We start from the raw sequence: 24,671 nt of genomic DNA on the forward strand, positions 1-24,671 counted from the left end.
GGATCTTGAGTAATACGAGGAGGTCACAAATAGCTCCCTTCAGGAAGAAAAGAGAAAAATCCCGCCTGGCTGGAAAATATCTGCTATGTAGCTTTGAAACTCAGACCACTATCTACCAAATGATTTTATATGTTATAGTTAAAAAAAGAAAAGGAAAACATATGATGATGAAATGAGTTAAATATGATTCAAAAGTAATATCTCTTATCTTAAAACAGCTATTTCTTTTTTAAGGTGAGTTAAGGTGCCAAAGAGTGCTAACTTCATTCTATACACACCACCAAGAGCCATGCCCTCTGAGTGCTATATCCACAGCCTGCTCCTCTTACTCCCAGGCGCATCCTACATGATGATGTGACCCTAAATGACTTCCTACTACTTCATACTGGGGCCCAACAGACTTTACTGCAAATACATCACACTTCTCAATATACTCAGTATTCACTCCACAGTAATTACCACTTCTACTTAGGGACTGAGACATACAACGAAACCACTGGCATACAGCTCCTTTGACAGCACACCCACCCTATAAATATTCTTAGGACTCCTGTGTGTCAGGGACTCTGCTTATACTACAGTTGAAGAAAATAAGAAAGTGGCTTTGCAAATATACAAACCTGATATGGTGTCACAAATATAATGTCAGGGTCTGAACCAAATGTAACCGGAAAGAGAGGGATAAGAAACAGAGACAAAGGAGAGTTAGAGGAAGCCTCAAGGCAAGACAGGTTCTGGGAGTATCCCGGAGACACAGAGTGGTTTTAGAAACCTGTCGCACAGGATAGGGAGATAAAATATGCTGTTGTCCGTGGAGAATGTGGACAAATAGAAAAGAACACAGAGAAGAGCTAAGGATCAAGGAGGAGGGGGAGCTCAGTATAAAGACCGTGTACCCTGTCATACAAGTTTTCCATTTGGTTGAGGAAGGGAGGTAAAGAAATGACACACAAGTGGGTAGTTCGATCAGAAGGATGATTTCTAATACGATCTTCAAAAGTTAAACTTCTAGGGAAATGACGAGATATCACTGGAATGTACCATATGATACATGAGAAATTTGAAAACAATTGGATATATAAGAAATACTGAATGTCAGGTTTGTCATAGCAAAATGTAACTTATACAAACCAAGAGGCTGGAGAAAAGAAAATGACTGTGCAACCAAGACTCATTCTACAGGTGTATTCATTACTAGAGGAATTATTTTTTTTCTTTTTTTAATTTTTATTTGTATTTACTTCATTTACATTTCAAATGCTATCCACAAAGTCCCCTATACCCTCCCCCCTGCTCCCCTACCCACCCACTCCCCCTTCTTGGCCCTGGTGTTCCCCTGTACTGGGGCATATAAAGCGTGCAAGACCAAGGGGTCTCTCTTCCAAATGATGGCTGACTGCTACATATGCAGCTAGAGACACGAGCTCTGGGCTTGCGGGTTAGTTCATATTATTGTTCTACCTATAGGGTTACAGACCCCTTCAGCTCCTTGGGTACTTTCTCTAGCTCTTTCATTTAGGGCCCTCTGTTCCATCCAATAGATGACTGTGAGCATCCAGTTCTGTGTTTGACAGGCACTGGCATAGCCTCACAAGAGACAGCTATATCAGGGTCCTTTCAGCAAAATCTTGCTGGCATATGCAATAGTGTCTGTGTTTGGTGGCTGATTATGGGATGGACCCCTGGGTGGGGCAGTGTTTGGATGGTCCATCCTTTCATCTCAGCTCCAAACTTTGTCTCTGTAACCCCTTCCATGGGAGTTTTGTTCCCAATTCTAAGAAGGGGCGAAGTGTCTACATTTTGGTCTTCCTTCTTCTTGAGTTTCATGTGTTTTGGAGATTGTATCTTGGGTATTCTAGATTTCTGGGCTAATATCCACTTATCAGTGAGTGCATATTATGTGAGTTCTTTTGTGATTGGGTTAGCTCACTCAGGATGATATCCTCCAGATCCATCCATTTGCCGAGGAATTTCATAAATTCATTGTTTTTAATAGCTGAGTAGTATTCCATTGTGTAAATGTGCCACATTTTCTGTATCCATTCCTCTGTTGAGGGACATCGCAGTTCTTTCCAGCTTCTGGCTATTATAAATAAGGCTGCTATGAACATAGTGGAGCATGTGTTCTTATTACCAGTTGGAACATCTTCTGGATATATGCCCAGGAAAAGTACTGCTGAATGCTCCAGTAATACTATGTCCAATTTTCTGAGGAACTGCCAGACTGATTTCCAGAGTGGTTTTACAAGTTTGCAATCCCACCAACAATGGAGGAGTGTTCCTCTTTCTCCGAATCCTCACCAGCATCTGCTGTCACCTGAATTTTTGATCTTAGCCATTCTGACTGGTGTGAGGTGGAATCTCGGGGTTGTTTTGATTTGCATTTCCCNGATGATTAAGGATGTTGAACATTTTCTGAGGTGTTTCTCAGCCATTCAATATTCCCCAGTTGAGAATTCTTTGTTAGTTCCGTGCCCCATTTTTTAATGGGCTTATTTGGTTTTCTGGAGCCTGTCTTCTTGAGTTCTTTATATATATTGGATATTAGTCCCCTATCTGATTTAGGATCGGTAAAGAAAAATATGGAATGCTTCACGAATTTGCCTGTCATCCTTGCACAGGGGCCATGCTAATCTCCTCTATATCGTTCCGGTTTTAGTCTATGTGCTGCCGAAGCGAGCACTAGAGGAATTATTAACACATGTGTCATGTTATAGAGTGAATCTACTCTGTCATTCTTCCTTCTCTTGATCCACGATACCCAAGAGAACATTTTCCAGCAAGCCCTTGATGTTTGCAATCCTTTCTGACATAAAACTAAGGCTTACACACAGGATTTTAAGAATTGCCATTCTAAAAATAAAGAGCTTATAGGTGAATCTCAGTTATTACTCAAGAACAAAGAAAAGGAAGAATGGTTTCCAGTTTATGTAAGAAACCAATGTTAATTGCTACCTAATCTGACCTCTTCAGAGTCTGAAAATATGGGACTAGCATTTACTTTATCTTGTAAAGATAAATATAAATTTTTGAAACATTAAATCTTAAACAATCATGGAATCAAATAAAATAGTATAAAAGGAAATGTTTCAAATGTAGGTAATTGCCAATCTCTAAGGATTCTGAATTAGCTATTAGAAAAATAAAATAAGAATGCATTTGTATTGTACATATTAAGTTATATATAATTTAATAAAGGAATATAGCTCTTTCAAAATATTTCAACATTTTTTCCAAATTAAAAACATAATAAACCAACAACTGTAAGTGTTTTTTTTCCAAGAGTCTCCTGGACAATTAGTGCTTATATTATTCCATTTACACCAAGAAATAGATTTAAGATAAAAAGAAAAGCTTAAGTATGCAATGCTTAATGATTAATTATATAAAGAATATGTGCAGAACTTTTACAAATATGAACAACTTTAATTAAGACAAGTACAAATATTGCCATATGTCAAGACAACTCCAGCTTATAGTCTATAATTTCAGGAAAGTCAAGGCAGCAGGGCGTTGAAACAGCTAGTAACTTCACTTCCCATAGACATGAGCAGACAAAATGAATGCATTCATGAATGCTTATTTGCCTTCTTGTTCATGCTAGCTCACCCCAAGTCTTACACCATTTAAGCTCTTCTCTGTAGGTAACGGTACCACCCCAATGTTTTTGTCTTCCCACATCAATTAGTTAAGGCACTCCCCATAGACATAGCTATAGCCCCATTTGGTACAGATAATCTCAAGATAATTTCTCTTATGAAGTGATCGAGGTATTACAACATTAATAGATAGTCATACAGTCACTAATATAGAATAAATAGAAAATACAATAAACCAGATGTATGCAATCAAACTGAAACACTAAATTCTACATCTCCATAAGAAAAACATTGTAAAACATTGATACTTAGATACAAATATACAGTAACAAAAATAATTGGCATAAATCATGAATATGGATACAAAATGAATATATATTTATATATTCACATATACAGTAGTTGGGATGAGAAAGGCCTTTCTTAGCAAGCCACCAATCTTTAAGAACAATCAGATATTTTATAAGGGAGAAAACTCTTAATACGAGACAACTTAATCCAAGGTCCTATGGTATTTCCAGCAAAGATGGAGTTACTATTTTCAATATGTTCAGAAATCTATCTCTAATCAGATAATAAAGTAGAGTAACTCCAAAGCAACATAGGGTAATATGAGCTTGTGATGCACAACTAAGAAAATATAAAAGATAAATAAATAAATAAATAAATAAATAGTTAAACATAAGGAAAATGAAGCTAATTGGGTAATTCGGTGGAAATTAGAGTGTTTATATAATTCAACTCCATTTACCTCTTATCAAAGGAATAAGGTAATCATTTATTTTCTATTTGTTTATTGTAGTAAATATAGGCTCCAACTTAGCACTGAGAGTTTAGGAATTGGTGTACTCAAACATTCTCATCTGAAACAAGGTATCAATATGTCAATTTACATATATAATGAGTGGCAACTTTTCTCCATATAAGCTCAGAAAATTTTATAGAAGAAAATATTCTAAAAGTTTTTGTATACAAAGGGTTAGTCATTGTCCATTAAACATTTATCTGTTTAATAAGATATTAGAAGAACAAATACAGATATGAAAGCAAGGTTTTGAATAAAACAAATTTCTGTTCATGCAAAGATTAAATAATTGTTATTGAAGTATGTACATGACAAGGAAAGCTTTTCATAATCCATGAATTAAATAAAATATATTATGAATAATAATATGTTTTGTAAAAAAGACCACTTTAATATTACACATAGCACATTAAGATTTGAAAGTATATATAATATAATACTATGATTGTTAGCACTCTTAGAATTAATACAGACCCTTTAAATTTTGATTTACTTAAGCCTATCTCTAAAAATTCCAAATTAAAGAAGTAAGTGTTATTTGGGGAGAGAAGCTACAAAAGGCAATGTCTACAGCAAAAAAAAAAAAAAAAAAAAAAAAAAAAATACACATACCACTTTCTTTTTTTAAAGACAGGCAGTCCTGTTTGTAAACCTGGATGGGCTCTGATCTAAAGTTAGGTGGAATAAGACTGAAAGGTAAGATGTATGTTGAGAGAGCTGAGCTTAGGTTGTCAGGCCCAGGACTGGATAAAACCAATGCTACAGAAAGAGAATCACATTCAGTGAGTGTGCCCTTTGATGTTTTCAATTGCAAGCTGTTGGGGATAAACAGAAGTAACCTTAAGAGTGAGCTACTACAATGTAGCTCATGGCAGAGCAATCAAGAAAGTATGTCTCTCATAAAAAGCCTCCTTTTTCCCAGGGTACTCCCTGACTACCTCTAAAACTGAAACCAAATTTCCTTTCCTTTAGGATATACACATACCTTAGGCCTTAAGATAATAGGCTCTTCTGAACTCTAACAGAACAAATACTATTGTTATCTGGTGATTGCTGTTCATTCTGCCTAGAGGCTTGCCTTAAAATGCTAATTTACTGTTATTTAATTTTCATATACTGGTATCTTTCGAGGTGTAATTGATGTTAAAGAAGAACCAGTAAATAATAAAAACTTTAAAACTTCCTTCCTAGAATGGAAGACAATCAGGGAAGGCTCTTGTGGTGTGCAGCATCCACCTTTCCGCTATCTTTGCCTAACTCTGCTCTCAGAATTGACCCTCAAGCAGAATCCTTTATTGACGTCTCTGGATCACATGGTGGGTCCTTTTTATGGACTAGCTCCTTTGTCTTTTGATGGTCATGGTTTTGATGTCTTAAATCTCTTCAACATCTCATTTCACCTTACCTCAATTTGGAAGAATGAAGTTGAAGTGTGTCAATAATTTGCAAAGTCTATACAATTTAAGATTATCTTATCTTAAACATCTATCTTATCTTTAACACAAATAAACACAAAAATTAATGCATTTTTATTTAATACAAGATATAAATCATTTGAAGCAATATCAAATTCAATGAAAATTATGATTAAAATATCCATCCAACGCTACTTTTAATTTCTAATATATGGTACATAGGTGATTTAATAAACACATATGATATATAATGATCAACCAGTTAGCATTTCCAAACAATTAGATTTTGTAAGCATAGATTAATATGTAGTATTTGTACACATTTACGAAAACACTGTGTTGTTTGAGTATCCATACTCATGTGTTGTGAACCAATAAGTGTAATTAACATTTCCATCTCCTTATCATTATTTTATGTTTGGAAGCTTTATGTTCCTCTACAGTTTTCCATTACATATTGACTATGTCATGGTGAATCAGTGCTCCTCCACTAAGTTAAAGCAACAGTGAATTTCTTCTGTTTGGGTTCTCATTACCAAACTGCCTCTTCTTTCTTCCTCCCACCCTTTCCAAGTTCTAGTAATCACTGTTCTATACAGACTGTTTAGCATCCACTCATAACATAGAACAATGTATACTTGTCTTTCTGTTTCTAATTTAGCATAGTGACTTCCAGCTCCATCCATTTTGATATGAATTATAGGATACTATTTTTCTACATATGAGCAATATTCTATTCAGTATATACTACATTTTTTCAGTCATTCATCCATGAATGGACCTAGGTGCAGTATCTCGGGTCTGTGAATAGTGAATTGTGAATAATGCATCAACAATAATGGGAACAGGTTATCTTTCTGATTATCCTGATTTCACTCCCTCTTGCTAAAGAACCACATATGGGATAGCTGGATCATGCAACACTATTTTTACTTTTTGAAAGAACTTCTGTAATGATCTCATAATGGCTATATTAATCCACATTCTCAACAATAATGTGCAAGACTTCCTGTTTCTCAGCATCCTTGTCTGCATCGGTTACTTTTCTTATCTTTTTGGTAACAGCTATTCTAACTGAGGTGAGGTGGTATTTCTTTATGGTTTCCAATCTTGTAAACTGTCCTTTCATTCAAGTGACTTTTTTCTGCTATGCATGAATATTTACTTTTCTTATTTTTTTGCTATTCATGCTTTTGTTGTCTAATATTTAAAAAATATTCTCTATATTGATGACTTAAACTGTTTACCAACAGGTTTTATTTAATAATTTCCTAATTTCTGGTCTTACATATATGTCTTTCATCCACTCTGAGTAACTTTTTTTTAATGGGGTATGTATCATTTTTACACATCAATAATGAACACAGAGTAGAAATTATGGAAATAATCTCATTCACAATCACTAAGGAGCAGTCTAGGAATAAATTTGACAAGGAAATAAGAGAACTCTACAAAGTTACAAAGCACTAATGAAAGAAATTGAGGAGGACTCAAAGAAATGGAAAGGCCTCCCATAGTCACAGACAAGAGACATTAGCAGTGTTAAAATGTCAGTGCTGCCCAAAAGGATTTATAGACACAATGAAATTCTCACGAAAATATCAAAGACTGTCCCCTCTCTCCTTTACCCACCCTGCCCTGTGACAGAGCCAGGGCAGCGCAGAGATCACACTGTGGGGCCATATCGCAGCCAGGAGACTTGGAGGGACTGGGCCACTAGGATGTCCCAACCTGAAGGTCTCATCCGCTGTGCTTGTTCAAAAGACAATGTAAAGGTTGCAGAAATAATATACTTTGCAGTGATTATAATTTTCATGTATCTTGTTATGAAAGTAGAGAAATGACAAGGCATACAACTGATCACCCAGACAGTGCATATTAACAATGGTAGATTTTGATTTCCACTGTGGTTGGGAAGCTTGGTCTGGGAGAAGCCACAGGCTTTTTTGTTTTGTTTGCTTGCTTGCTTGTTTCATTGTTTTTTAAACCTGTATCGATGGTAGAAAAATGGGCTGTACAACTCACCTTGCTGAAACATCAACAGAGTGATTTGTTCAATATGTGCAACATTGCATGGAGGCACTCCTAATGAGCTACATATGACTTTGTAATTCATCTAACCATTGAACACTGCGACCCTGGGGTATAGATGAACCAAATAGTGTTTTACAGGAACTTGGAATGCTTCGTCCTAGTTGGGGATTAGTAGGCCCTCATGTCCATTGGTCAAACATGTATTTTACTAACAGTTCTACTGGTAGAGTCTCTGCTTTTCCACATTCACATTTTCCAAGCAGAAGAGAAGCCACTGATGTTATACTTAAGGGGTTCTCTCGGTTTTTGGGAGTGTGACTTTCTGCAGGAGGACAGCTTAACTTCTCAGGCCCTTCCACTTTTCATTTGGAGATGTGGCTGCTACTTTAGGGCCAGCATGCACAGACAGCTCATCAACCACCAGAGACAAATCACAAAGCATGCTAGACAAAAACACTACTATGATCACACAGTCCTTGGCCACAGGCAACAACACAGCAAATAGCCAGCAGGCTCTCCTTTTAATAAGGTTGAATGATCCCAACATTTCTGAAGCAGAGCACCAGTCCAGATAAAGCAAGCATGCTTTGTCCCAACTTTCATGTCTAGGTATTGATTTTGTCCAAGATAGTGTGCAAAGAGGATTAATCCTTAGATGAGGGTGAATGGGGGCAAAGTGTGGAGGAATGAAATGAGCTGTGGAGGTATTATGCTTTTAGATAATGATTTAGAAAACCTAAATATGAAAGAGAATAGAAATGGAATAGAGCCTCTACCATCTTCGCTTTGATGAGCTCCTCAGTTACAGCCAATGAAAGTGGACAACAAGCCGGGCATGGTGGCACACTCCTTTAATCCCAGCACTTGGGAGGCAGAGGCAGGCAGATTTTTGAGTTCGAGGCCAGCCTGGTCTACAAAGTGAGTTCCAGGACAGCCAGGGCTATACAGAGAAACCCTGTCTTGAAAAAAACAAAACAAAAAAAAAACCAAACAAACAAAACGAAATAAAACAAAACAAAAAAAAGAAAGAAAGTGGACAACAGCTATCCTGGGACTGTGTGGTGACTGTAATTTCATGTCTGTCACTCTTGTTAAATTGTGTATATTCAAAAGAAAAAGAGAAAATGTACATGCTAATCATTTCCATTTATCTTTTACTTCTAACAGGTAAATGTAGCTAAGAGTGCAGTTTGATCTGTGCTTTCTGTACTTTGATATGTAAAGACTCCCCTATTATCTACATCCACACTGAATACGTAAAATGAAACCAAAGAAGTTGCTGTGCGTACTTGTGAGTATTAATGCATAAATACTGCTTGGATAGCTTATATAATTACTGCATATTGGTTTATTTTGTTTTTTGGTTTTGTTTTGGTTTTTCAGAATGCATGAATTTCAGTGGCCTTGTTAATTAAAGAATTAAATATAAGAAGTAAAACTTTAAAAGATTACAATAAAAATTTAAAAATCCAAAGCCTAAAGCTTCCCCAACATTTTTCAATAAGGACAGGGCAGTGTAGGTTTTGGATAACTTATTCAGCCTTATGCTTGTGCCTCCTATGCACAAAGCCCATTCAGTCTGCAATGGAAACTAGAGATTCTAGCTAGGTGTAGTGTTCCACTCTGTGGCTACCCTTTCAGCTGGTCAATTCTCTTGCCCTAACTCCTCCGTAGAAGAAGGACCAGTAAAATTGGGATTGGCTGCAGAGCATCTGTGTGCTCTTAAAAAGATGTTCTTTATAAATGTAGTGAAAAAAAAAAAAAAACCAATCATGTAGTTCACAAAAACATAGTACAAAACATCCAGAAATAGGCAAAGCATTCTCAGGATAAAAGATCAAATCCAGCACCATCATTATACGCATTAAAGGGCAACAGTATCTACACCAGCATGATACTGACAGAAGAGAACCAGCATATTGACCAGTAGAAAAGGAGTAGAAATAAATCTATACCTTTATAGTGAATATACTCTGAATGAAAGTGTTGTAAGCATAATAACAAGGATGAACACTCTGTTCAATTAATGTTGGTGAAGCAACTGACTAACCTCGATGCCTGTGTCTTACCCTATACCCAAAGCCTCACTTCTCTTTATCCTTGTGGCACATAATATTTCCTAGAAAGTGCTTTGCACTTAAGGTTTTGGACTAAGTTCTTTCCAAATAATTTAATTTCTCAGCTGATTCCAACAATGATGCAACCAATGCTTCTTGGATGAAGAATGAGTTGGACTTTTGTTGTTGTTGTTGCTTTTTTTGTTTTTCCATTTACTGCCCCCTTAAAACAACAGTTGGAACAGGAGGGCTTTGTAGTATAATTGAACCAAACAGAGTTTGTGTGCTTCAGTAATCATTTAATAGTAGTTAATAGGGTGAAATAAATTAATGGGCCTTGGGTGGCTGAGGACTGCATGCATTCCAAACTTCTAGGATGGGTGAAATACTAGATTGCGTTCACTGATTGTGGTCAGCGACAAGCCAGTGGAGAAAAAGAAATCCAGATTTATGGACAAGGTCAATGAAACTATTTGCAGCAGGTAAAAACACAGTGGAAAATTAATAGCAATTTACTAGTAGCATCAAAGGATACAACTCTCTCAGCAGTTCTTGTTTGCCTAAAGTGCCTGCCTATACATTTTAAATAACTTCCTAATAAAATCAAAGAGAAAAGATACATACTGATCTTAGAAGGTCTGTTGTGATTAAGGTAGGGTACCTTTATGCATCATCATTCACTGTTAAGACAAATCCTGGAAAAAAAATATTTGTGAGCAGGAAAATCCAGAAAACACAACTAACAAGAGGTAATATCTTATATGTCTTTTACATGTAATTCAAAGTTGATGATAGGGTACCTGACATGAGGAATATAAAATACTCTCAAAAAATCTACTAGGGTTTTCTCTGACTTTAGGATAGAAGGGAAACCCAACTGAATCATAGCACCAAAGCTGAAATAAGCAGGAGAGAATGAACAGCAACTGTTCTCCACATCAACCATGGGAAAGCTATACACCATGACCTAATTATCCAGAAGCATTCTAAATACAGCAAATTTAAAGGCAGATGTAACCAGATCGCATAAGACACAGATATTACAGTGCAAACCTCTCTTTCAACATCAACCAAAAGTTTCCTTTTAACTCAGTACCCATCACTCTGAAACATTTCCTGAAAACACATTTAAAAAAAAAATATATGTCCATGTCTGCTAAACATTTGTTATGGAAACACATCATTGTCCCTAAAGCTCATAAGAATTGGATTCTACAATGCCCAATGCTCTCAGCTTCATCCTTGCCAAAATAAAGCTTGAAGGGTACTCTGGGAAAAGATTCTTTTTTAAAAATGCATGAAGCTATTTCTGTGAATTCCTAGATAAAATGCACATGGTTTCAGGTAAGCCTATGCACATGGAACAGGGACACCACTTCAAGTAACTGATCATGTCAAGTGTCCATGACATTCTGTGCTCTAAAATAGTTGTGCATGTTACCTTCATAATCAAAAAGTTTACCCAAAATCTATTCTCAAAATAATTAATACAAATGGATCTCTTATTTTAAAGGGCATTAGAGTATTTTCTTTTCTCATAAAACCCACCACTCCCCTCACCATCCCATCTAACCATTCAGCTTATTCATATGACACAGGGAATTAGATCTCCCAGCAGCACTGTTGTTTTGAAGACACAAGAAGTGGTGTGAAGAAAAGGCAGATAAAGCATGCTCCTCGACAGCTATAATCAGATGAGGAGGTTATTATGCACCATGAGATGTGTAAACTGTTTGGGGAGATCAGGGGAAGGAGATATGAATTACAAATGAGGGTCTTGAAGTAGGAAACTCTTAATGCAAAGTGGATCTGAATTGGTTCTTGAAGAAGTTAAATGATTTAAGTGTACTTAATAATTTAATTTCAATCTAACCTGGCAAAAATTAGACAACATATTATCAAACTTCTCCATTAGCCAGGCTATGTTTACAATCTGTGGATGGTTATTTATACTTTTAGCCATTATATTATCTAATTAAGAAATCTGTATGAAGTAAAAATATATGTTATAGAGTGGGCCAGAATTGTGCCAAAACCTTAGTTCCTTCAGGAAACACCAGCATTGTCCAGCATCCATTTTCACACTACATTTCAGATTCCATCATCTGTTGAATGAAGATGTCCATAGTCTCCACTTTGAGACTTTTTATGAAAATTGAATTTGAAAATGTCCCAGAACACTGAATACCATGAGGCGACACTACTCAGCCAAAATCAATTCTTGTTTTATTTTCCCAGATGCTCAAGTAAGTAAGGAAGGCGGTTCTTAGGAATGGCATGCCTAAGTACAAACCAAAGCCTCTAACTAGCTTTACCAGCCCCGTACCAATGTATTTGCTCATAGCCATTTTTCTGCGCCTGACACCTAAATGGCACACTGTCCCTTTTGTGGAAGTACCTGGAATGTGTTCATCTACTCCAGTAGTCTCTTTCACTCTTATGGAGTGACTGTCAACTCTTTGTGAAGTTACTTAGAGCCCCACTATGCCAACGCTTATATTCCACCCAGCCTGATAGATTAAGTTGAATGCCCTCAAAGCTCTACCTCTAATGTGAAAACTCATATCCAGTTGTTTGTATGACACAGAGTTTTTTTTTTAAAGTTACTTCCTGTATGCTACTTAATACTAAGCTTCTTGCTCTGAATCAAATTTCAACCTATATGGCCAGATAGCACGTTAGCATTCTGTATAAGCTCCACCCCACAGTTACCTCGCAACAGCCAGGTATGCTCCTCCCCACAGTTACCTGGCCCACTATAAAAGGGGCTACTTACCCCCTCCTCCCTCTCTTACTCTTCCTTCTTTCTTACTTCTCTCTTGCCCTCTTGGGCTCTTCCCTTTCCCCTCCCTTCCCCCCTCTCTCCACATGGTCATGGCCGGCCTCTACTTCTCTACTCTCACCCTCTCTCTACTTTTCTCTGCTTCTATTACCCTCTTAACTCCCCTCCCCATGACCTGAGTAAACTCTATTCTATAGTATACCATCTGTGGCTGATCCCTCGGGGAGAGAGGATGCCTCGGCATAGGCCTGCTAAGACAGACCCTTCCCCCATACCTCACCACACCCCCATAGAACATATCTTCTACCTCTTTATCTTTTTATAAAGACATCATAGGTGAAGCATGGAAAATGGTTAAATTTTAGATGTCCACCCCATATTTACTGAGGAGAAAAGAAACAACCATTTATTTTATGGGACAAGCTAGCAAAGAATAAGTAGACATCTACTGTCCATGGTTGCTAGGACAGAAGGCAAGAGAGCACTTCACATAAACTCCAAATCTAAATTAATGCTAGAGTGAATACTGAGAACTCAGAAAATATAAATATTCTAATCATATTTGTACATCAATTACATGTTGAAGTGGTATTTTGCTAGAGATAGACAGACAGACAGACAGACAGATATAGAGTAGCTGACTGTTTTGCCTGCTTTTGGAATCCTTTTCCTTCTACTGGATTGCCTTGTCCAAACTTAATATAAGGAGTGATACCTGGCTTTACTGTAACTTGATATGCCATATTTGGTTGCTATCCATAGGAGGCCTATCCTTTTCTGAATAGAAGGTGGAGTGTGTGATGTGGGGACAGGAAGGGGGTAGGGGAGGGACTGTGGGGAGAGAAACAAGAAAACAACAACAACAAAAAACTACAACAAAAAGAATTATCGTGAGTCTTCCCTGTGTCATCAAAAAGACTGAAACCACATTCTCACTGGGAAGATTCCCAGGAGCTCCCAGGAAGTACTGAATAACTCCAGGTTCCATAAGGGTTGATCCCAGCAGGAAGCTGACTTGCTATTGTCTTCTGATTATTCATGGAGTCATCAATATACCTACTGTGTTCAATAATGCAGAGTGAGTGTACATTGCAGGAGAGCTAGAAAGAAAGAAGAAAGGAAGAAAGGAGGGAGGGAAGAACAGACGGAAGAAGAAGGAAGGAGAAAAGGAAGGAAGGAGAGAAAAAGTATACAAACGAACAACCCCAGCTGAACACAGGAGATAGCTGGATTATTATTTGGTGTTTTAGTTTTAGTGTGGAAATATATAATTAGGACCTGTGTGAAAGTGGGTTGACTGTCATCAAGAAACTTAAAAAGAAAAACCTATTGTAATTGCGCAAAGAACCTACATGAGTCCTTTATACATCCAGGAAGAAAGCCAACACTTTTGTCAGCTTATAGAACCTAGACTCTCCAAGCCAGAAGCAGCCATGACAGAGATGCCCAATATCCAACACTGAGTATCACTTAGTAGACAATGGGCCCTCAGCATTGAAGGATACAAAAGCCAACAGTCCCAAGTCCAATTAATGCTTACCCACACGAAAAGACCTTTTTATGGAAAAGTTGGACAATATATATCCCAGTGTTGCCACAAAAATCATAAATTGTATTCGCTAATCTTCAAAGGGTATAGTTCCATTAGTGAGGATGAGACTGTTTTAATAAAATATAAATTACTCCAGTGTAAGACACCGTCTCACAAGCCCTTCAATAAAAACAAAGCTGGGGCTTTCACAGGATGTAACAATAAAGAATCATAATAACATTCAGGTGTGGGTGTTTGTGTTCAGCGTTTACTTTCATACCTAGTTTGAATCATAAGATAGCCTACACACTGCTTAAGGGAGCATTGCTTCCCTCGTTCTGTTACCTACTGAGTAACTGAAGAGTCAAACTCAAGTCTCTAGAAAGCAATCTGCATGCTTTAGAACAATATCTGTACCCACTCTGAGGCTTCCTTATTTGCAGTTATTTTATTATTAAAATTCCTGACAGAACACAAGGGCATGATCTGAGGGAATGGAAATGTTAAACAAAAAGGTAAAGCTGAATGAAAATGAGTACAAAAACAATTTAAAACATAATTTTAGGTATTTAAAAATGTTTTCATTATAAAAGTAATACATGTCAATTGTGAAAATATAAATATAAAAAATAGTTACAGTCCCTTATTCATAAATCAGAAAAATATCATTAATATGTCAGTAACTACTGAAATTCACATACAGGTTACACTTGATAGCTAACATGTCACACTAGAAGCCAGTCCTTATAGAGGCCATCCTGGAGAGTCTGCGCAGTCTACTGCCATCACAGTAGCTACAAATGCTCTGTGTGTGTGCTATGGGTTTGATGGAATCATCAAATTTAACCTATTTTGAACCTCCTTTCTTAAAAGTGATAATACAGATTAAACATCTTTTAAAGTATATACCCATTGAAATTGCCTTGGGATAAGTGTGGTGCCTGTCTTAGAGGAGCAAAGATGGAGAGTCACCATGGCCTTGATGACTAATCATTCATTCTATGTGGATTTGCTGACCATCTCTGCTTTAGATGCTGGGAAGAAGTAACTGAGCAAGACTAGGTGTAAATGAGCAAGAAAAGACCCAGCTCGGATCTTAAGATCATAAATACTAGGACTTTAATAGTATTTGGCTTTGCATGAGGGTACCAATCAATGGCACACCTCAGGTCATTATTCCAAAGATGGGGGGAAAGAAAACTGCAACTTCCTCTGCTTGTTATTTGAGGCTCCATTATGGCCTCTGCTAAATAACCTTTCTAAAGAAAGCCCTTGGTTACTCCATCATTGTACCTCCAATAAATTCAACCATAAAACTGATTGAAGATGGTGTCGTCTTCGACATTGCTTTCCACATATTATCTGACCTTCTTCCCCACAGTCCTTTCTGGTAGCAAGTACAATCATCTCCACTTTGAAGATCTGGAAATTAAGTCTTGGAGACATGAATTAGCTTGCCTGAGTTTACACACCAGATTAATCAGACTCCATTGCAAGCCTCTTACTACCAACTTCAGCTGTTTTTAGAATATTGATCAGGGGTGGACAGACACAGTGTATCAAATTAAATCAGTACAGCTGGCCAAAAGGGGCCCTGGAGATCTGGTCCCCATCAACATACCTTCCTTTAGCTTCAGCTCTGTAGTTCTTACATATGCAGGGAAACTTCAGCTCCTTCTACAAAATGCCCTAGCTACTGACTTCAGCTTTTCTTGCAAATAGCCTTCCCCACTCTTTGCCTAAAAGGGAGAACTCAACCTCTTATTCTAAAAGGATTTCCGTAGACATCACCTGTAGAATATACTTTTTTGCTTGGACACACAATTCATAACATGAACAAATGAAGCAGTTTTACAGGAATTATTAGCAATAATATTCCATGTGCAAAACTACACATGTCCATTCAACTCTGGCCATCATATGTCCACATCTAAAACCAGAATAAAATACAGAAAAGAAACCATGAAGAAAATAAGAAAAACAATATTTTTGGAAAGCAGGACCTCAAAAATATTATTAGCCAATGTGTTTCTTAGTAAATACAATTTTGGATTTTTTTTTCTTTCTACTTGCCTTTACTTTACAATCTTTGGTAACTAACATTTGTTCCTACTATAGTACAAAGTACATAACCTAAGCACAATGCCAGTTCTACAATAAGACTTTATGATCCCTTATAACAAGAAAATGTTTGATACTTGGGTAGATATTGTCCTTGCTTAGGTTCTTTCAATATTCAGTTTCTGAAGTAATTCAGATTTGCTCATTAAAGAACTGGAGGGATTTTTGTTGTTGTTGTTGCTGTTTGTTCTTTTGGTGTTTTTTTTTTGTGGGGGGGGGTTGATTTGGTTTGGTTTGGTTTGGTTTGGTTTGGCGATTACAGAAGATTGGAGGTACAAAGCGGTTTCATCAAGAAGTGAACTTAGAATAAACTGCACAGAAAGAAATGTCTCTCTTGTTAGTCTCATTGAACAAGTAGTGGTGCGTCACAGTAGGACACATGCAAGCTGCTGCCTCTATTGAGAAACAGAACACAATTTTGAGCCACAAGTTCCTTGGGTCTTGTCGCAAGAGTCTGCATTTCCCAAGTAACAGAAAGCACCCTTTGGCCAAGAGCTGGTGGAGAAGGAAAACTCTCCACCTGAAAAGAGGGAGTAGATGACAGTGGCAGCTGCTGGCGACCTGCTGCGGCACGCTTTCCCTCTATACTTGTGCTTTAGCTGAAAATGTCATGTGCTGTGTGCTCAAAAGTAAATGAATTCTCCTGTTGGCTAATTGACACAATTAGCAGTGATTTGGCCAAATGCCAAAATACCTTCTACTGCTTTTTTTGATAAAGACACAGTAATAAGAGTCACAGATGAAGCACTTGGCATGAACCAAATTGACAGGACAGACGTGACAATCATAATATTGGTAACTAAATAAAAGTATTTCTTCTGGAAATAATATCTGCTGACACAAATGTTGATACATTCGAAGGATAAACTCCACTGCCTGACTTGGGTTTTATTTGAAAGTTTTAGGAACAAGTTTACAAAGCTTACCACAGTAACTCTTTCTCAGCCATTCTCTTGCGCATGGCAGTCCTGTATGTGGTATCCGTGTCTAGTGAGAGCTGCAGCAATATGTTCCCAAACAGCTGCAATAGGATTTTTAATTTCCACTGGAGAGAACAAAATTTCTTGGCACTAAGATATGAAGGTATATGGCTAATCTTATTGTAACTTGTTATGCCATGTATGGTTGATATCCCTATGAGATCTGTTCTTTTCTGAAGGGAAACAGAGGAGGAGATCTCAGGGACAGTTGTGGGGGACTGGAAGGGGAGGACAGGTATATATATATATATATATATATATATATATATATATATATATATATATATAGTTGGGGTGTAATATCTGAGAGAAGAATAAAAGAACAAAATAAAGTAAAACCATGTTCACCCAGTCATCACTTACTCATGTTTATTTGCTTTATAACTTAATAGTGATTTCGTTTCCTGAAGTATGTTTTCAGTGAATATCGAGAAATACTTGAGATGTGAGTCTTCAAGAGCAACACTGTTACAATACACTGGATATTTTTGCTTTTCTCTGAGCATCTTCCTACCTTGGGAGCTTTGTCTTTGCTGACTGCTGCAAGCTAATGCTGGGGACAGGAGCCCAGTATTTCACTTGCTGTCTAGTGGGAAAAGAAGAAGCATTGTTTATGAAGTCACGAGCAGTCAATCACTCACAGATTATCACTTGCCACCACCACCAAATGTCCCCCTGCAGGATCCCAGTGTATATTTTGACCTTAAAAATGTTAATTGAAAAAGCTCTGTAGGAGGAAAAATAAATGATTCATTCACTCTCTAGCTAGGGGTTTAGCTATTTTTAGAACTATCATAATAAGCAATTCCTAGTACACAAAGGTGCAAAGGTCATTCATTCAACACGGGTTTTAAAGTAAAGAGAAAGAGACCCAACTTCAGATCAATAAACAATGTTACAGCATAAAAGCAGCATTTCACTTAAAAAATTACAACACAACCAAAACCAGACCAGAGAAGAATAACAAGGCAAGAGAAAGGAGAATCTAGTGTTCCCAGTCTGTCTAAGGTACAGTGGAGAAACATCAAAATCAAAGAAGAAAACATGATTGTGAATTTGTACTTTTAGAAGTGTGGTGTGTGTGTGTGTGTGTGTGTGTGTGTGTGTGATATATAACATAAATAGGTAGATAGATATTATTTACCATGTGTATCTTGTACTACTTGAGGGAGAAGTTGAGGATCATATATTTAAATATTATTTCTAAGAACATAATTTATAATTATGGATTCCATGGATTCCATGCACCTTCCTAGAGAGATAAATAGCTACACAGGCTTTGCATAGTTACAACTAACTTCATCTTCTTTCCCTTCTCCAGGACTGCTTAAGACACTGCCTAGAGGCCAGTCTTCCTTACAGTGTAGTAGCTCACATGCCAAGAAACATGAGTTTGCGGCCAAATTTGGATCAATGAACAATAAGCATTTCTGCTACAACCTACTGTATGTTCTTCAGGATAGAATCTTGGATATGGAGTTCAAATGCTGTAAGTAAACACCCATATTTTAAATAGGCAAAGAAACTCACATGAAGCCAGCAAAAACAAAATGGAAATACAGACTTTCTGGTTCTTTGATCAGTTCTTTAATACTGCTTGCCACAGAACTGTGTGTGGTTGTTTTAATAGCTGCTATGGAACACTAACTAATTTACTGGTCTGATTTACTGGCTCATGGGAAAATCTATAAGCCTTCAAAAAAAAAAAAAAAAGGTACTGACTAGGCCAAAGCTAAAATGAAAGAGTCATTAAAATATCCATGGTGGTACCAAATGATAATATCTAAGAAAGATGTTATCTGTTGGTAGAGATAGATAGAAGGTATATTCACTGCTAAAAGGATGGTGATGGCTCATAATGACTGGCAGTTGACAGGGCCTTGGATTCACCATGGCAGAAAACTGTGCATGTCAATGAGGGATTATCTAAATTAAGTTTACTGGGGTGTAAAGATGTGTGTGTGTGTGTGTGTGTGTGTGTGTGTTTATTGAAATGTCTTACACACTGCTTTTCAGCAAACCTAACAATGGCTAGCTGTGAATGGAAAGTTCAAGAATCTAATAGCTGCTCAGTCCCACAGGGCTAGATGTCTTTCCTGGTCTTCTGTATATGCTAGAATCCAGAAGAAGGCTCTAATGCCAGTAAGGAATGGATGTGCTAGCAAGGCAAGAGTAAGCTGAGAAGGAGAGAACTCTTCCTTCTTCTATGTCCTTATATAGACTTCGAGCAGAAGGCATGGCCCCTATTAAAGGTATGCCTTCCCACCTCAAGATCAGGTTCCATGGTGAATGTCTTCCTACCTCAAAGGTTCACACTAGAGATGGATTTACCCACTTAAAACTAAATCTCTTACATTTGTTCCCTCCTTTTTTGGATTGTACTTCATTCTAGATAGAGTCATGTTGACAACCAAGTATAGCCATCCCAAGACCCCACTTAAATGTGGCTAGAACCATTCCCTTGGTCAGAGTCCTGGTCTGAATGAGAAGCACAAAGGAGGAAATCACAGCCTTCAGTATTTACTGCCCTCTGATTGTTCTCTGGAGATACATGCAAACAGCTGACTCCTGCTCTTGACACCATGACTTCCCTGCGCTGAGAGAACGGATCTCCTGAAATTGTGAAACAAAATGAACCTCTCATTTTAGTTCATATTTTTTAGGCATTGTGGCACAGTAACAAGAGAAGTAAGTGGCATACAGCACATCCTGATCTGCACTTTCACAAATAATCAAAGTAATTTGCAGGTCATTTCCAAACTGATATGATACAGAATTCTTGGTATGCATGAATAGGAAAGCAATTTGGTCATGTGAGAACAATGGTTGGTATGTTAATAATGAGTACTTCGAATATCTAAGACCCATCAAATTAAAGGCAGCTTCTGCATTCTAAAGCATGCTCTACCAACAACAATTAGATAATTAATTTTTTTTTCGTGGAATAGGAGAGAATTTTATTTTTTTACTTTTTTATTATTATTTTCTTTATTTACATTTCAAATGCTATCCCAAAAGTTCCCTATACCTCCCCCCGCCCCTGCTCCCCTACCCACCCACTCCTACTACTTGGCCCTGGCCTTCCCCTGTGCTGGGTCCTATAAAGTTACTAGCTGTGGTTACAAAACATTTAGAACGTGCTTATGGTTGTGATGGTTTAGTAAAGTGGTAGCTGTACTTTCTCCCTCTAAGATCTCTGATTTCACTAACCCTTCGTAGTTTGACTAGGTTTCCAGTAGAAGGCAGGGTTTCCTTCTTGTGGATGGCAGGGCTTGGGGGAGATGTTCTTCAATCAAATTTGAGAACTTTTGGTTACTGCCAAGATCCATGTGCCACTACAATAGTCTGAGGAAGTTACAAATAGGAATATATATGTGGATGTAACAACATATATATAACATAATATATATGTTATATATATTATGCAACATATATACATGTAATATATATATATATATATGCATGTAAAAACAATCACTTTAAAAATAAGAGGTCATGAATTTGAAAGAGAGAAGCAAAAGATATATGGAGAGGATTGGGAGGGAGACCAAGGAAGAGAAACTAATGCTATTAAAATATAAACTCAGTAACAAAATGTCAGATGTGAAACAGATGACAACTGTCATCTAGAAAATTCTTCAAATGATGCCACATATCCCACTATAACTCAAAATAACAGTACGTTAAAAGGAGTGTCAAAATCAGAATTGGCATTCCTGCTCTAACTCTCCAGTGTTATTAGTCTCCCTCCATGAGCACAACTTATGCAAGTTAGGCACACAGTCAAACACTCTCCAGTCAGAAACATTTGTTCAGTGATTACTCCCTTGAACCTTCCTGTTCCATCAGAACCTTTGCCAGGAATGCCACTGTCATTAGTGTATGTCAAAGCAGAGCACTTATACCTCCTCTTTGGCCCTACACTAATTCATGGGAAAAGCATTTTTTACCAAGTCCAGCGTGATAGCCACTCATTCTTTGCTCTCATTCCTGCTCCCAAATCAATGCTGCCAAGGAGTTTCCAAACCATTCTCATCTTTCATATTCAGACTTCTTGCTGTAACCCATCTCCTGAGCTAGTTCCTCCTCTCCCCATCTTTTATTCACCCATGCACCTCAATGCAAGCCAAATCATTCTGTTTCTAAATTATATCCATTGCCTAGTCAAGCCCTAAGCATATACTCTCACTCCTGTAAAGAACACTTTAGTTGAAGAAACTTTCCAGGCTTCTAGGCAACTTTCTGCCAACTGCCCAGGTTAGCCCACTACTGCAAGCAGCATCAGTTGGATAAAGCAGTAACTTTTCTTCATCAAAATGATGATTGTCACTTAGCCTGAGATCGAGGATAAGGAGAATAAACATTTGACTGCATGTGGCAAGAAAGAAATATTTCTGTTTGAAAATTAAATGTTGTTTTCCAATGAAAATGATGATTATACTAACAGTAGGACTAATAAAGAATAGCCAGCAGTCATTGGGTTTGCACAATGTACTCTTATGGCTGAGCTATTGGAACACCCACCTAATTCTTCCAAACACCTTAAAATGCAGGTACAATATAAACGATTATTTACATATTATTGGTTGAGTAGGTAAAATACAGAGGATGCCTAAGAAAGATTGTTCTTTCAAGCCAAATCATCGTGATCAAGAAGGCCTGAAAAACAAACCTGATATCCTTCTCAAATTATAAAATATAAACTATGAAAATATTAAAAAGTCTTCATCCTCTAGTAAATGAAAAAAAAAAAAGACTCAAAAGGTTCAAACTTTCAGAAAGGTAAATACCAATTATGCAATCAAAAATAATTACAGTGTACAACACAAAGCAGAATCCATACAATGTAGCAATCTAGCCATAAATAAGGTGAGAACATACTTGTTTCAACTTTTTAGTGGGTATTGCTGAATTTGGCATCATGTGACCCAATCTGCCTGTTTTCTCTTACCCACCCTTTGCCCTTGTAACCTCCCCCCCCAAAAAAAAATCATCTTATTTTGAAAACTGTACTGTATCACAGTGTATCCCACAGCATATCCTTTTGTCCACTACTCTGTTTGCACATGTTCATTGTAATGACTCAGTGGTCTGTTTAGAGGTCTCTGGCTTCTGCTACACTATCAATACTAGAACTTCACTGTGTGTCCTCTCTGATATATTGTTGCTGCTCTGTGTCATGACAGCCCAGCTTTAAATCTGTAGGCCACACCCTTCACCCACTCCAGGAGTCCATAGATGGAGTGGATGTAGGATTGGGCCAACTAAAAGCCCTGGACTAGGACCTAGGAGGTATCTGAGCTAGTCCCTAGTAGTTCATTCAGTTTTGCATCCAGCAATGGGGCAGAGCCAGCTCTCCAGCTCTCATGGCCTGGGGCCAGATCACCCACAAATGCCTCAACAAAGTGTGATTCTACTTTGCTGGCCAGGTAAGGTATAGGGACCACACTCCCAAGAGTTACAGCAGGTGAGGGACAGGGCTAGCTCTCATATTCTTATGACCCTGGGGCCAGCTCTTCCACCTGACATAGGTGGCTAGGGACAGGGGATGGTTGGGAGGGACAGTCTCTCCCTTGTCCAAGCCATACACACAGCAAACAAGTTGAGAGAGCCAGCTCTCCCAAGCCCATGGCCTCAGGCTGGCTCACACTCACCCTTGCCACCAGGGTCAGCTCCTCTGCCCTACCCACGCAAGGTGCAAGGCCCACTCTCCTGAATGACACAGCCAGTGGTGAGAAGATATTTTTAAGAGACATGAAGAAAAACATTAAACTTTTGCAGAGGGCAACAACTACTTACCGGAAGTAATGGCCTGAAAGAACAAAACAAAGGTTGCGAATACAGCTTAGTGGATAAAATGTCTGAAGCACAAAAATCAAGACCAGAATCCAGACACCTAATATCCATGTGAAAGGTTGGCCTGAGCAGTTACGGAAGCCACCTATAATCCCAGCACAGGGAAGGCAGATTCAGAGTATAGCTCAAACAATATAGTTATCTACAATAATGGCCTGCAAGCTATGAGATCTCAAGAGACCATTGATAAAGTGGAGAGTGGTAGAAAAAAGAAACTCTTGGCTCCCAAAACATGTGACTCTTACACATTGATGCCCATAAATTCTCATACATGTGCATATACCTGTACACATGTATGCACACACACACACACACACACCTATGTAAACATGCATAAACACTTGTGTGTACACCATAGTCATACATATGCAAAGAAGAAAGATAAGAAAGAAGAAGAGGAGGAGTGGAGGAGGAAAACAGTAGCAACAACAACACCGCCATCAAAACTAACACTTAACTTCTGAAAGGAGCTGAAAATCCTGATGAAAGCCTAAGAGCATACGAAGTTTCTGAGTAATAGTCCATTGAAATGCACAAAGGCATTGTTCTGTCTTCTGCTTGGGCTACTTAAGTTACAATAGTGGATATGAAAAACAATGTTGTTTCTAAATTCTTGTATGATTCTAAGTGTGGAAAGCATGGGCTGATGAAAGAGCTTTTCACACCTCCACTGTCTAAACTCAGCTCTATGGTCTCAGAGGGAACACATCTGTCTCCCCAGAGGCGTTGCAATAACAGCATGCTTCACAGATCAAGAGAAATGAGAACCCTGGAGTGTCTGCAAGAGCTCAGAAGACAGATGACTTTCAACAAGGGAGGATGACAGAGCACATTGACCTAGGGAAAAGTGAAAACTGGTTTGTGAATGAATAAGAAATGAAAACTATGACTACTCAAGAATGATGTGGATTCCTAAGGAACTAATCAGGATGAATAAATGTTCTCCTTTGATGAAAGATGAGTGAAGCAAGGAGAACCCTGTAGGATCTAGTCGGCAGGTACCCTGGACTCCGACTCTTGATACTGTACTTAAAAATCAAGAGCATCTTGACAGAAAAAGGAACTACGACCTTTTTAGTAGTAGATATTCATACTGAGGTTTAAGATAAAGCATATTTCTTTGTTTATACAACAACGCTCTTAGGTAGGTACAATGCTACATGATGATCTTACAGATGAGGAAATTTTGGCTCTGGAAAGATGACTTCACAAAAACACAGCTGCTTACAAGGGGATCGTGAAAGTTAGGGCTAAGCCACTCCATTCTCCAAAACAGCAACCAAGATGCAGCAAAAGAACAGAACGACCAGCCGTCAAGAAGATAAATTAGATGCAGTGGCTCGATTGCTCTAGAGAGAAAAAGATCTGGCATGGTTGCACATGCCCCTCCTGGCTCCAAGTAATGGAGTAATAAACATGCATTGGAGGTGGGATTGGATTAAGAATGTGAGCTTTTAAAATACTGAGTATTGTCTGCAGCTTGGAGGAAAG

The 24,671-nt window shown here is 37.9% G+C and overlaps 1 protein-coding gene and 1 non-coding gene across 3 annotated transcripts in view; both read right to left on the minus strand.

The window, feature by feature from the left end:
* The window catches only part of Nrg3 (neuregulin 3), a 1,055,513-nt gene that overhangs the window by 1,004,271 nt on the left and 26,571 nt on the right, over positions 1-24,671 (minus strand). The window lies entirely within an intron of this gene.
* LOC115064656 lies at positions 2,577-2,683 on the minus strand. Its single transcript, XR_003844472.1, has one exon. It is a non-coding gene; the product is annotated as a U6 spliceosomal RNA (small nuclear RNA).

Source organism: Mus pahari, chromosome 8 (genome assembly GCF_900095145.1).
Source record: "Mus pahari chromosome 8, PAHARI_EIJ_v1.1, whole genome shotgun sequence".
Lineage (NCBI taxonomy): Eukaryota > Metazoa > Chordata > Mammalia > Rodentia > Muridae > Mus > Mus pahari.